Here is a 13,676-nt window from a genome sequence, read left to right as displayed (position 1 = left end):
AACTGTAAGTGCTCCAACTGATTTGTTCAAAATATGTGCAGAAGGGAAATAAGTGACCCAGCAGACCTGGAGGCAATGACTCGATCAGCTTGTCCCCACTGTCGCAACAAGGCGTTCGGTTCTCATGTGATCTTGGGAGACAAGAACCAATGGGCTCTCCTGCAGCCTCGCTAGTCGTTGGCTCCTCATCCGTGCTCCTTGTGAGATCAGCACCGCAGCTCGTAGATGTGGGCATCTTCCAAATCCTAGAGCAGGACGAAACCGATGCAAATAGTGAGTAGTGGCCAGTAAGGCAAGGATGCAAATAGTGGAAGGCTTGCTAATAAAATTAGATGAAAAAGAAAATGTCCACACGAATCTTCATATAAGATTAATGACTTAGGATTTAGATGTGCAATACTTATGACACATCTAGATGTGCTTCAACAAAACTGATGAAAATTATGACATCAACGCTGATGGTTACTAAATTAGTATAAGCATTTTAGTATAAACTCCAATGTCAATCAGCATTCATGGCACATACTGTATATGCTAGGAGAGTTTACAGTTTGTGAAAAAAAAAGAGGTGTTCCAGATGTTCTATGCGACTGAAACTTATAAACGTCCCCCACGCCTTTTCTCTTGGCTCCTTCGGCGAGCTAGGGTTAGGGTTTGGGGTTGGACGGACGCCCTGAGCGGTAGAAGGCGAGGCGACGGCTGGTGGGCTGGGCGTCGCCGGATGCGGGTGATGGAGTAGTACAGCCGGTGGGCGGTGGGGGTTAGCTAGCGCGGCAGCGGCCGGCGGCGGTGAGCCGCCGGGGACAGAGGAGGATGGGACGCGGGGGCGTGGTAGGCGTGGACGACTCACTTGAGAGGAGGGAGACGGAGGAACGAGGTCGCCGGTGTCGGAGGCGGACGACGAGCGGAGCCGATTGACGCGTCGGCGACTAGAGAAGACCTCCGAGCGTCGCTGCTTGCAACGGACGACCGAGACGCGTTTGTGTAACGGGAAAGATATTTGGAGCAAACGTGATATGATGTCCAGGACTTGTATGGCGCGACCGACTTCGTGCATGCAAGGAAGAATAAAATTCCACTTTGCATTCTATGCATATGTATGTGCAAAAAGTAAAATTGACACGTGCACGTACACAGAAGGAAAATAAATTATTAATTTGCAAAGTTTACTCTCTTTTTTTGCAGGATAATTTATAAAGTTTACACTTGTAAGACAACGACATTGTCTTTTTCTGAATGATTTGAAGATTGCTCATCTCGCCTACCACGCGGTGACAACGGCATTGCCTTTGTAGCAAGGGTTCCTTTGAAATCAGATCTCCCATGTCAGGCGACGGCAGTCCTTTCGTGAACAAGTCAAACTGCGAAGTAGACGGTATGTGCAGAACACGAGCCTCCCCCAATGTGACCTGATCATGCACAAAGTGTAGATCAATCTCGATATGCTTGGTGCGTTGATGCTGTACGGGATTGCGGGCCATGTACGTTGCACTGACATTGTCACAATACACCACGGTTGCACGTCGTGGTGGACACTTGAGCTCGCGAAGCAGTTGGCATAACCAGCGGGACTCGGCGATGCAGTTAGCCACTCCTCTGTACTCGGCTTCAGCACTGGAACGGGAAACCGTTGCTTGGCGTTTGGAGGACCAAGAAACCAAATTAGAGCCAAGAAAGACACAGAAGCCGGATGTGGATTTCCGGCTGTCTGGACAGCCTGCCCGATCAGCGTTCGTATATGCAACGGGGTTAGTGGAGGAGGATTTGTAGAACTGCAACCCATAATGCGATGTGCCTAGGAGATAGCGGAGAATCCGCTTGATAAGCTGCATATGTGTGTCACGGGGTTCATGCATGAATAAGCAGACTTGCTGCACCGCATATGAGATGTCGGGCCGAGTTAATGTAAGGTACTGCAAAGCACCGGCCAAACTGCGGTAGTATGTGGGATTGGAGAGTATGCGACCATCAGCCAGAGAGAGTTTAGCGTTGGTGTCAATAGGAGTAGAAACTGGCTTGCAATGAAGCATGTTAGCGTGCTCAAGAATCTCAAGGGTATATTGCTGCTGACAAAGAAAGAGACCAGAGGCATTAGGTGTGACATTGATGCCAAGAAAGTGATGAAGGCCACCGAGGTCTGTCATGGAAAACTCATGTTTGAGGAAGGAAATAATGGAGTTGAGCGTGTGTGGAGAGTTGGCAGTGAGAATTATGCCATCCACATAAACAAGCAAGTATGCAATAGAGGAACCCCGGTGAAGAATGAACAAAGAAGAGTCACTTTTGGACGCACAAAAACCAAGAGAGAGCAAGAAACCCTGAAAGCGGAGAAACCATGTGTGAGGAGCCTACTTAAGGCCATAAAGGGACTTGCGGAAGAGGCAAACATGATCCGGATGAGAAGAGTCCACAAAACCAGATGGTTGCGAGCAATAGACTGTTTCATGAAGATCCCCATGAAGAAAAGCATTTTTGACGTCCAATTGATGAATAGGCCACGAGTGAGAGGTGGCAAGACTCAAGACCACCCGAATAGTAGCGGGCTTGACCATTGGACTGAATGTTTCATCATAGTCCACACCCTCACGTTGGGTGAAGCCGCGGACGACCCAATGCTACCTCTTGAGCACTGCGTTGGTTTTCCCCGAAGAGGAAGGGATGATGCAGCAAAGTAGCGTAAGTATTTCTCTCAGTTTTTGAGAACCAAGATATCAATCCAGTAGGAGGCTATGCGCGAGTCCCTCGTACCTGCACAAAACAAATAAAATCCTCGCAACCAACACAAATAGGGGTTGTCAAGCCCTATAAGGCCACTTACGAGAGTGAGATCTGATAGATATGATAAGATAATATTTTTGGTATTTTTATGATAAAAGATGCAAAGTAAAACAAAGCAAAAGAAAACTAAGTAGTAGGAGATCAATATGATAAAGATAGACCCGGGGGCCATAGGTTTCACTAGTGGCTTCTCTCGAGAGCATAAGTATTCTACGGTGGGTGAACAAATTACTGTTGAGCAATTGACAGAATTGAGCATAGTTATGAGAATATCTAGGTATGATCATGTATATAGGCATCACGTCCGAGACAAGTAGACCGACTCCTGCCTGCATCTACTACTATTACTCCACTCATCGACCGCTATCCAGCATGCATCTAGAGTATTAAGTTAAAAATAGAGTAACGCCTTAAGCAAGATGACATGATGTAGAGGGATAGACTCATGCAATATGAAGAAAACCCCATCTTGTTATCCTCGATGGCAACAATACAATACGTGCCTTGCTGCCCCTACTGTCACTGGAAAAGGACACCGCAAGATTGAACCCAAAGCTAAGTACTTCTCCCATTGCAAGAAAGATCAATCTAGTAGGCCAAACCAAACTGATAATTCGAAGAGACTTGCAAAGATAACCAATCATACATAAAAGAATTCAGAGAAGATTTAAATATTATTCATAAATAGACTTGATCATAAACCCACAATTCATCGGTCTCAACAAACACACCGCAAAAAGAAGATTACATCAAATAGTTCTCGACAAGAGAGGGGGAGAACATTGTATTGAGATCTAAAAAGAGAGAAGAAGCCATCTAGCTACTAACTATGGACCCGTAGGTCTGAGGTAAACTACTCACACTTCATCGGAGAGGCTGTGGCGTTGATGTAGAAGCCCTCCGTGATCGATGCCTCCTCCGGCGGAGCTCCGGAACAGGCCCCAAGATGGGATCATGTGGATACAGAAAGTTACGGCGGTGGAATTAGGTTTTTGGCTCCGTATCTGATCGTTTGGGTGTACGTAGGTATATATAGGAGGAAGGAGTACGTCGGTGGAGCAACAGCGGAACCACGAGGGTGGAGGGCGCGCCTGGTGGGGGTGGGCGCACCCCCTACCTCGTGGCCTCCTATTTCTTTTCTTGACGTAGGGTCCAAGTCTCCCGGATCATAATCTTCCTAAAAATCACGTTCCCGAAGGTTTCATTCCATTTGGACTCCATTTGATATTCCTTTTCTTCGAAACCCTAAAACAAGCAAAAAACAGCAATTCTGGGCTGGGCCTCTGGTTAATAGGTTAGTCCCAAAAATAATATAAAAGTGGATAATAAAGCCCAATAATGTCCAAAACAGTAGATAATATAGCATGGAGCAATCAAAAATTATAGATACATTGGAGACGTATCAAGCATCCCCAAGCTTAATTCCTGCTCGTCCTCGAGCAGGTAAATGATAAAAACAGAATTTTTAATGCGGAGTGCTACTTGGCATAATTTTAATGTAATTCTTCTTAATTGTGGTATGAATATTCAGATCCGAAAGATTCAAGACAAAAAGTTCATATTGACATAAAAATAATAATATTTCAAGCATACTAACAAAGCAATTATGTCTTCTCAAAATAACATGGCTAAAGAAAGTTATCCCTACAAAATCATATAGTCTGGCTATGCTCTATCTTCACCATACAAAATATTTAAATCATGCACAACCCCGATGACAAGCCAAGCATTGTTTCATACTTTTGACATTCTCAAAACTTTTTGAATTTTCACGCAATACATGAGCGTGAGCCATGGACATAGCACTATAGGTGGAATAGAATGGTGGTTGTGGAGAAGACAAAAAGGGAGAAGATAGTCTCACATCAACTAGGCGTATCAACGGGCTATGGAGATGCCCATCAATAGATATCAATGTGAGTGAGTAGGGATTGGCATGCAACGGATGCACTAGAGCTATAAGTATATGAAAGCTCAAAAAGAAACTAAGTGGGTGTGCATCCAACTTGCTTGCTCATGAAGACCTAGGGCAATTTGAGGAAGCCCATCATTGGAATATACAAGCCAAGTTCTATAATGAAAAATTCTCACTAGTATATGAAAGTGATAACATGAGAGACTCTCTACTATGAAGATCATGGTGCTACTTTGAAGCACAAGTGTGGTAAAAGGATAGTAACATTGTCCCTTCTCTCTTTTTCTCTCATTTTTTTATTTGGGCCTTTATTATGGCCTCTTTTCTTTCTATTTTTTTTATTATTTTTCGTCCGGAGTCTCATCCCGACTTGTGGGGGAATCATAGTCTCCATCATCCTTTCCTCACTAGGACAGTGCTCTAATGATGATGATCATCACACTTTTATTTTTCTTACAATTTAACAATTACAACTCGATACTTAGAACAAAATATGACTCTATATGAATGCCTCCGGCGATGTACCGGGATTTGCAATGAATCAAGAGTGACACGTATGAAAGAATTATGAATGGTGGATTTGCCACAAATACGATGTCAACTACATGATCATGCTAAGAAATATGACAATGATGGAGTGTGCCATAATAAACGGAACAGTGGAAAGTTGCATGGCAATATACCTCGGAATGGCTATGGAAATGCCATAATAGGTAGGTATGGTGACTGTTTTGAGGAAGGTATATGGTGGGTGTATGGTACCGACGAAAGGTGCGCGGTATTAGAGAGGCTAGCAAAGGTGCAAGGGTGAGAAAAGTGTGTATAATCCATGGACTCAACATTAGTCATAAAGAACTCATATACTTATTGCAAAAATCTAGAAGTTATCAAAGCAAAGTATTACGCGCATGCTCCTAGGGGGATAGATTGGTAGGAAAAGACCATCGCTCGTCCCGACCGCCACTCATAAGGAAGACAATCAAAAAATAAATCATGCTCCGACTTCATCACATAACGGTTCACCATACGTGCATGCTACGGGAATCACAAACCTTAACACAAGTATTTCTAAAAATCACAATTACTCAACTAGCATAACTTTTATATCACCATCTTCATATCTCAAAACAATTATCAAGCATCAAACTTCTCATAACATTCAACACACTCATAAGAAAGTTTTACTATTAATCTTGTGTACCAAGCATATTAGGATTTTAAGAAAATTACCATGCTATTAAAGACTCTCAAAAATAATCTAAGTGAAGCATGAGAGATCAATAGTTTCTATAAAACAAATCCACCACCGTGCTCTAAAATATATAAGTGAAGCACTAGAGCAAAATTATATAACTCAAAAGATATAAGCGAAGCACATAGAGTATTCTAACAAATTCCAAATCATGAATGGTTCTCTCAAAAGGTGTGTACAGTAAGGATGATTGTGGTAAACTAACAAGCAAAGACTCAAATAATACAAGACGCTCCAAGCAAAACACATATCATGTGGCAAATAAAAATATAGCTCCAAGTAAAGTCACTGATAGAAGTAGACGAAAGAGGCGATGCCTTCCGGGGCATCCCCAAGCTTTGGCTTTTAGGTGTCCTTATATTATCTTGGGGGTGCCATGGGCATCCCCAAGCTTAGGCTCTTTCCACTCCTTGTTCCATAATCCATCAAATCTTTACCTAAAACTTGAAAACTTCACAACACAAAACTTAAAGTAGAAAATCTCGTGAGCTCCGTTAGCGAAAGAAAATAAAAGACCACTTCAAGGTACTGTAATGAACTCATTATTTATTTATATTGGTGTTATACCTACTGTATTCCAACTTCTCTATGGTTTATAAACTATTTTACTAGCCGTAGATTAATCAAAATAAGCAAACAACACACGAAAAACAGAATCTGTCAAAAACAGAACAGTCCGTAGTAATCTGTAGCTAGCGCAAGATCTAGAACCCCAAAAATTCTAAAATAAATTTATGGACGTGAGGAATTTATCTATTAATCATCTGAAAAAATAATTAACTAAATAGCACTTTCCAAATAAAAATGGCAGCAGTTCTCGTGAGTGCTAAAGTTTCTGTTTTTTTACAGCAAGTTCAACAAGACTTTCCCCAAGTCTTCCCAACGGTTCTACTTGGCACAAACACTAATTAAACACAAAAAACACATCCAAAAAAGAGGCTAGATAAATTATTTATTACTAAACAGGATCAAAAAGCAAGGAATAAAAATAAAATTGGGTTGCCTCCCAACAAGCACTATTGTTTAACGCCCCTAGCTAGGCATAACAAGCAAGAATAGATCTAGGTATTGCCATCTTTGGTAGGCGATTCTTCAATTAGGCATCTACCATCTTTAGGAATTTATTTATTTTTATTAATTATCAAACTTTTAGGCACAAGATTTAAAAATTCATTTGTAACAAATGGTTCCTTAATGATAGCAAAAAGATTGGGATGAATACTTATAGATTTGAGATCCGCATCCTTACTGGAGGATTCACCCTTATTTTTAGGAATGTACATAAGATTGAAACTTTAGTGGAAGGACTTGGAGTATTCTTTACGGAAGAAAAAGTGGTTCCCAAGTTGGTAATGATATTCTCAAGTTTATCGATCCTAACGGAATCGTGATTTATCTTCTCATTAACTATGGGTTCCTTTTCTTTCATATCTTTCAAAGTAACTCCTACTTTAGATCCATATTGAGAGATTCGGTTGTGGATCTTTTTATCCAAATTTTCTATTAATTCTACGCTAGAAATCTTATTTTCAATAATTTCAAGCCTTTGCATTACATGCTCCAAAGTTAAAATAGTTCCGTTAACCAAGAGATGAGGTGAGCCAAATAAATCTAGCATAGCATTATAAGAATCAAAAGTATGGCTACCCAAAAAATTCACTCCAGTAATAGTATCAAGAACATAACGGTTCCAAGGAGTAATGCCTACATAAAAATTGAGAAGAAGAACGAAAGTAGATTGCTTCCTAGTAGATCTATTTTGAGCATTGCAAATTCTATACCAAGTATCTTTTAGATTTTCTCTCTCCCTTTTCTTAAAATTTAGAATTTCATTCTCAGGAGACAATGGAGAAGATAAGGGACTAGCCATAACGACAAGAAAGCAAACTAACACACAAGCAAACAAAAAGCAAGCGGGCAAAAAGAAGCAAATAGAGAGGGAGGATAGAGAGAAAGAGGGCGAATAAAACGGCAATGGTGAAGTGGGGGAGAGGAAAACGAGAGGCAAATGGCAAATAATGTAATGCGAGAGATAAGGGTATGTGATGGGTACTTGGTATGTTGACTTTTGCGTAGACCTCCACGGCAACGGCGCCAGAAATCCTTCTTGCTACCTCTTGAGCACTGCGTTGGTTTTCCCGGAGAGGAAGGGATGATGCAGCAAAGTAGCATAAGTATTTCCCTCAGTTTTTGAGAACCAAGGTATCAATCCAGTAGGAGGCTATGCGCGAGTCCCTCGTACCTGCACAAAACAAATAAATCCTCGCAACCAACGCAAATAGGGGTTGTCAAGCCCTATAAGGCCACTTACGAGAGTGAGATCTGATAGATATGATAAGATAATAATTTTGGTATTTTTATGATAAAAGATGCAAAGGCAAACAAAGGCAAAGTAAATAACAAAGGAAATAACTAAGTAGTAGGAGATCAATATGATAAAGATAGACCCGAGGGCCATAGGTTTCACTAGTGGCTTCTCTCGAGAGCATAAGTATTCTACGGTGGGTGAACAAATTACTGTTGAGCAATTGACAGAATTGAGCATAGTTATGAGAATATCTAGGTATGATCATGTATATAGGCATCACGTCCGAGACAAGTAGACCGACTCCTTCCTGCATCTACTACTATTACTCCACTCATCAACCGCTATCCAGCATGCATCTAGAGTATTAAGTTAAAAACAGAGTAACGCCTTAAGCAAGATGACATGATGTAGAGGGATAGACTCATGCAATATGAAGAAAACCCCATCTTGTTATCCTCGATGGCAACAATACAATACAATACGTGCCTTGCTGCCCCTACTGTCACCGGGAAAGGACACCGCAAGATTGAACCCAAAGCTAAGCACTTCTCCCATTGCAAGAAAGATCAATCTAGTAGGCCAAACCAAACTGATATTTCGAAGAGACTTGCAAAGATAACCAATCATACATAAAAGAATTCAGAGAAGATTCAAATATTATTCATAGATAGACTTGATCATAAACCCACAATTCATCGGTCTCAACAAACACACCGCAAAAAGAAGATTACATCGAATAGTTCTCCACAAGAGAGGGGGAGAACATTGTATTGAGATCCAAAAAGAGAGAAGAATCCATCTAGCTACTAACTATGGACCCGTAGGTCTGAGGTAAACTACTCACACTTCATCGGAGAGGCTATGGTGTTGATGTAGAAGCCCTCCGTGATCGAAGCCTCCTCCGGCGGAGCTCCGGAACAGGCCCCAAGATGGAATCTCGTGGATACAGAAAGTTACGGCGGTGGAATTAGGGTTTTGGCTCCGTATCTGATCGTTTGGGGGCACGTAGGTATATATAGGAGGAAGGAGTACGTCGGTGGAGCAACAGGGGGGCCACGAGGGTGGAGGGCGCGCCTGGTGGGGGTGGGCACGCCCCCCCTACCTTGTGGCCTGCTATTTCTTTTCTTGACGTAGGGTCCAAGTCTCTCGGATCATAATCTTTCTAAAAATCACGTTCCCGAAGGTTTCATTCCGTTTGGACTCCGTTTGATATTCCTTTTCTTCGAAACCCTAAAACAGGCAAAAAACAGCAATTGTAGGTTGGGCCTCCGGTTAATAGGTTAGTCCCAAAAATAATATAAAAGTGGATAATAAAGCCCAATAATGTCCAAAACAGTAGATAATATAGCATGGAGCAATCAAAAATTATAGATACGTTGGAGACGTATCACCCAACGAGCCTTATACTACGCCAAGGAGCCATTCATGTTGAACTTGTGCTGATAGATCCACTTCCTCGTGACCACATGAGCACCTGCAGGCTTAGGCACCAAAGACCAAGTAGAGTTTTTCGTTAAAGCATTATACTCATCTAGCATGGCTTGCTTCCAATTTGGGTCTTTAAGGGCAGATTTGTAGGTTGGTGGGATAGGTGAAATGATGGTGTGAGAGGTGTCCGCAAGAAATAGGCGCCAGGGCATGCAGAAACCAGATTTGGAGCGGGTGGCCATGGTATGAGCAGTTTTTAGTGGTGCAATTGGTTTAGCACGGGGCGGAATACATGTAGCGGGCGTGCATGGCGGCGGGTGGACCGAGGTAGATGTGGTGGGGTCAGTGACAGAGCGGGTAGGGCTGGTGGGCGCGGGATCTAAGGGAGATTGGGTGGCAGATGGACTGTCGGGTGCGGAAGGCACGGAGGGCGGTGATTGGCCTACAGTGGGGCGGAATGGGAGGTAGTGGAGGTGGACCCGGGGCTGGAGGTGGAGTGGCCAGTGGGAGAGGGCCACAAGGGGGATGGATATGGACTGGGCGAGTCGGGACAAGAGCGGGACCCGAGGGGCGCGTCGGGCAAGGCGGGACCAGACGGCGCGTGATCCGAGGAGGGGGTCATAGCGGATTGCGTGGGACCCGGACGAGGTGGGATGATTGGATGGATCCAGATGGGGCGGGGTAGGTGGGATTCGGTGGTGAGGATCTTCTGTGGACGTGGGGGGGGGTACGTGCGTGCGGTATGGGAAGGAATGCTCGTCAAAAATAACATGCCTAGAAACTATGACGCGACGAATGGCTAAGTCATAACAACTGCAGCCTTTGTGCTCCAGTGGATAGACAAGAAAGATGCAGCGGGTGGAGCGTGGCGAGAGCTTGTGCTCCATGGTGGCGGATGTGTGGGGAAAACAAAGGCAACCAAACAATCTAAGATGGTCATACGTGGGGTGAGCGTCGTGTAGGAGAAAGTAGGGCGTGAGGTGATGAATGGCACGAGAGGGTCGTCGGTTTAGAAGGTAGGTGGCCGTGTGGAAGGCTTCAACCCAGAATGGATTGGGGGGTGAGGTTGGCTTGAAGGAGGAGCGTACACATGATATCATTTGTGGTCCGTATGAGGCGTTCGGCCCTGCCGTTCTACGGCTCCGTGTGCGGGCAAGAGAAGCAATACACAATGCCATTCGAGGAGAAGAAGGAACGTAGAGAGGAATTGATGAATTCACCGCCATTGTCACATTTCATAGCTTTGATGATAACATTATATTGCGTGTGGACAAACGTGAAAACTTGTTGTAGAATGGTGGAGGTGTCGGATTTGTGGCGCATGGGAAATGACCACGAGTAATGAGTGAAGTCGTCTAATATAATGAGGTAGTATTGAAAACCGGAAAAACTTACAAAAGGGGATGTCCACAAGTCACAATGGATCAAATCAAAAGGAGCAACGGTTCTACTAAATGAAGAAGGGAAAGGGAGGCGAGGTTAGCGCCCAAGTTGACAAGCACTACATGGAGAGTGGGCAACTTTATTACAATCGGGAAGGAACTCCTTGGCAATGACGGAGAGCGAGGAGGCGCCGGGGTGACCAAGACGACGATACCACAAGTCGGATGAGGATGTGGCCAGGAGGGCAGACGCCGGCACCGGTTTATTGCCAACGAAGGGGTATAGCTCGCCATTGCTAATGGAGATCATGAGAACCCTCCGAGTGCGAAGATCCTTCACAAGAAAACCACAAGGGTAAAACTCAACATAGCAAGAATTATCTTTGGTGAACTTGCGAACGGAAATAAGGCTGGTAATGACATTGGGTGGGACAAGGACATTAGTAAGGAGAAAATCATTGGGTGGAATATGAACAGAACCGGTGGCCGTGACCGGAAGATGGTGACCATTGCCAACAAGGATGCTAGAAGGGACATGCTTTAATGAAGAACTAAACGAGGTAAGGTTACCTTGGTTGCCGGTGACATGCGATGAGGCACCACTGTCGAGGTACCACTCCGGCGAGGGATTGGTGGGGAAGCCACCGTTGCTGAAGGCGGCGTTCAACATGGCGAGGTGCTCCCAAGAAGGCGGTTGGTACAGAGCAGCAGGCGGGGGCGACGGCTGGTACATCTTGTAGGCATGGGCGTGGGAGCCGGGCCGGGGGCCGAGAACCCCGGCGGAGTTGGGTGGCACCCAACCGGAGCGCGGAGGCGGGAGCGCCATCCCGTAGGGCGCGAAGTACCTGGTAATTGGTGGAGGCGCAGGCAGGGACGCTGCCACGGCCTCCAAAGTCGTGGCGCCCGCAGCCGCGGCCGCGGCCACGCCCACGACCGCGCTCACCACCATCGCCGCCGCGATCACCACGACCACGGTTGGGCTGCTGTTGCAGCGGATGCGGGGCACCATGAGGGCGGTCAGCACCGTGATCTGAGGAGCGATCCCCGCGGTCACCGCTCGGACGACTGCCCGAACCAGAGGTGTTGTCGGAGGGCCCGCCGCCGGGAAGGGCAAAGGCCGAAGCGCTCTCTTCGGCAACACGGTGCTCCATGGACTCTTTGGCGAGGATGACGCGAGAGAGCACCGTGTCGAAGGGGATGTTGGGATGCTGATCACCGAGGATGACACGATGGTGTCGAGGCGCTTGTCGATGCCATGAAGGAATTGGGTGGTCAGGTCCACCTCGGTAACAGCGTGCTCGATGTTGGCGAGGCCGTCGGTGAGGAGTTTCATGCGCCGGGCATACTCAGTGATAGATAGATCCCCCTGCTTGAGATTGCGGTATTGCTGATTGAGAATCATGAAACGGGCGACTCAGTTGGCGAGGAAGAAATCTTTGATCTTGTGCCAAACGGCGTAGGTGGTGGTGGCACCGACGGCATGATCGACGAGAGGGTCGGCGAGTGTGGCATAGATCCAGAGCGCGACATGGGCGTCCAGTTCGAGGTAGGAGGGGTCAGCATTGGGAGGTGGGGGTGGTCGATGAGGAACGAGACGCCGGCCATACCGGATCAGGACCATCATGAAGAAAGATTTTCACTTGTGGTAGTTGTGATCGGCAGGGTTTAGGAGAAATTTAATGTGGTTGGAGATATGGTCAAAGTAGATTGGGTGGCGGGGCGCCGGGGCAGGGGGAGCCGGCGAGGTGGAGGAGAAGAGGGGGGCAAATTGGAAGACCGCCGCAGGAGAGGTACCGTTCAGGAGATCCAGAGAGGAGGCCGGTGAGGTTGCCGAGGACGTGGCCGCCGCCGTGGAAGAGAGGGAGCTCCGCGAGGTGGTGGAGCCAGAGGCGACGGCGGAGGGGGTGCCGTGCTCGGACATGATGAGAAACCTGGAGACTGATACCAAGTTCGAGAGAATAATTCTTCTTAGATTGCAAAACTGTTACAGAGTACATGATATATACGAGAGAGGGAGAGCCAACGACTGCCCTGCAAAAGCGGCACGCTGGCCATGGGCATCGTGGGTTCCTATAGACTAAAACATGTATAACAAACTGTAACGTTACAAATACAATTCAAGAGAGACCGCGTCGAACGCCTTGGCAAACCGTTTGCCAAGGAGGGGTGGCATTGCTCAACCAGCGAATGAACGGCTCCTGGCTAGAGATGTGGATATGGAACCACGACGGCACACCTTTACACGTCTTGATGTTCACGCTAAAACCACCATATTTGGCCTAACAAGGAGATTGAAGGAGCGGTATACATGTTAGAATAAACCCGAGGTATATCGTTGATTATTCGAGGATTAAGCAATCACACAAGCACGACATCGAAATATGTTAACGAGGTTCACCCATATGGCTACATTTTCGGGGCTTGACTATGGGTGCTCCTCCCATGACACCGCTACAATACCGCACCCGGTCACCCTGTACGCCGGCACATGCCGCCGGCTTCCCTCGTGTTCCGGTGCTATTATGTTGACATAGGTTACATCATGTGTCTACCCCGCTATATATGAGAGGCCTAGGATACAAGTGTCCTATTAGGACACGACTATATCCTATC

General features: G+C 45.8%; 1 pseudogene; it reads right to left on the bottom strand.

Moving 5' to 3' along the window:
- Positions 1-11,160: 11,160 nt before the first annotated feature.
- Positions 11,161-12,684, bottom strand: LOC147961633 (uncharacterized; annotated as a pseudogene).
- Positions 12,685-13,676: the final 992 nt, after the last annotated feature.

The sequence above is a fragment of the Triticum urartu genome, chromosome 7A (assembly GCF_056163025.1).
Source record: "Triticum urartu cultivar PI428250 chromosome 7A, HENAU_Tu73, whole genome shotgun sequence".
NCBI classification, from domain to species: Eukaryota; Viridiplantae; Streptophyta; class Magnoliopsida; order Poales; family Poaceae; genus Triticum; species Triticum urartu.
The sequence above is the reverse complement of the archived record's forward strand: the minus strand, read 5'-3'. Positions and strand labels throughout refer to the sequence as shown.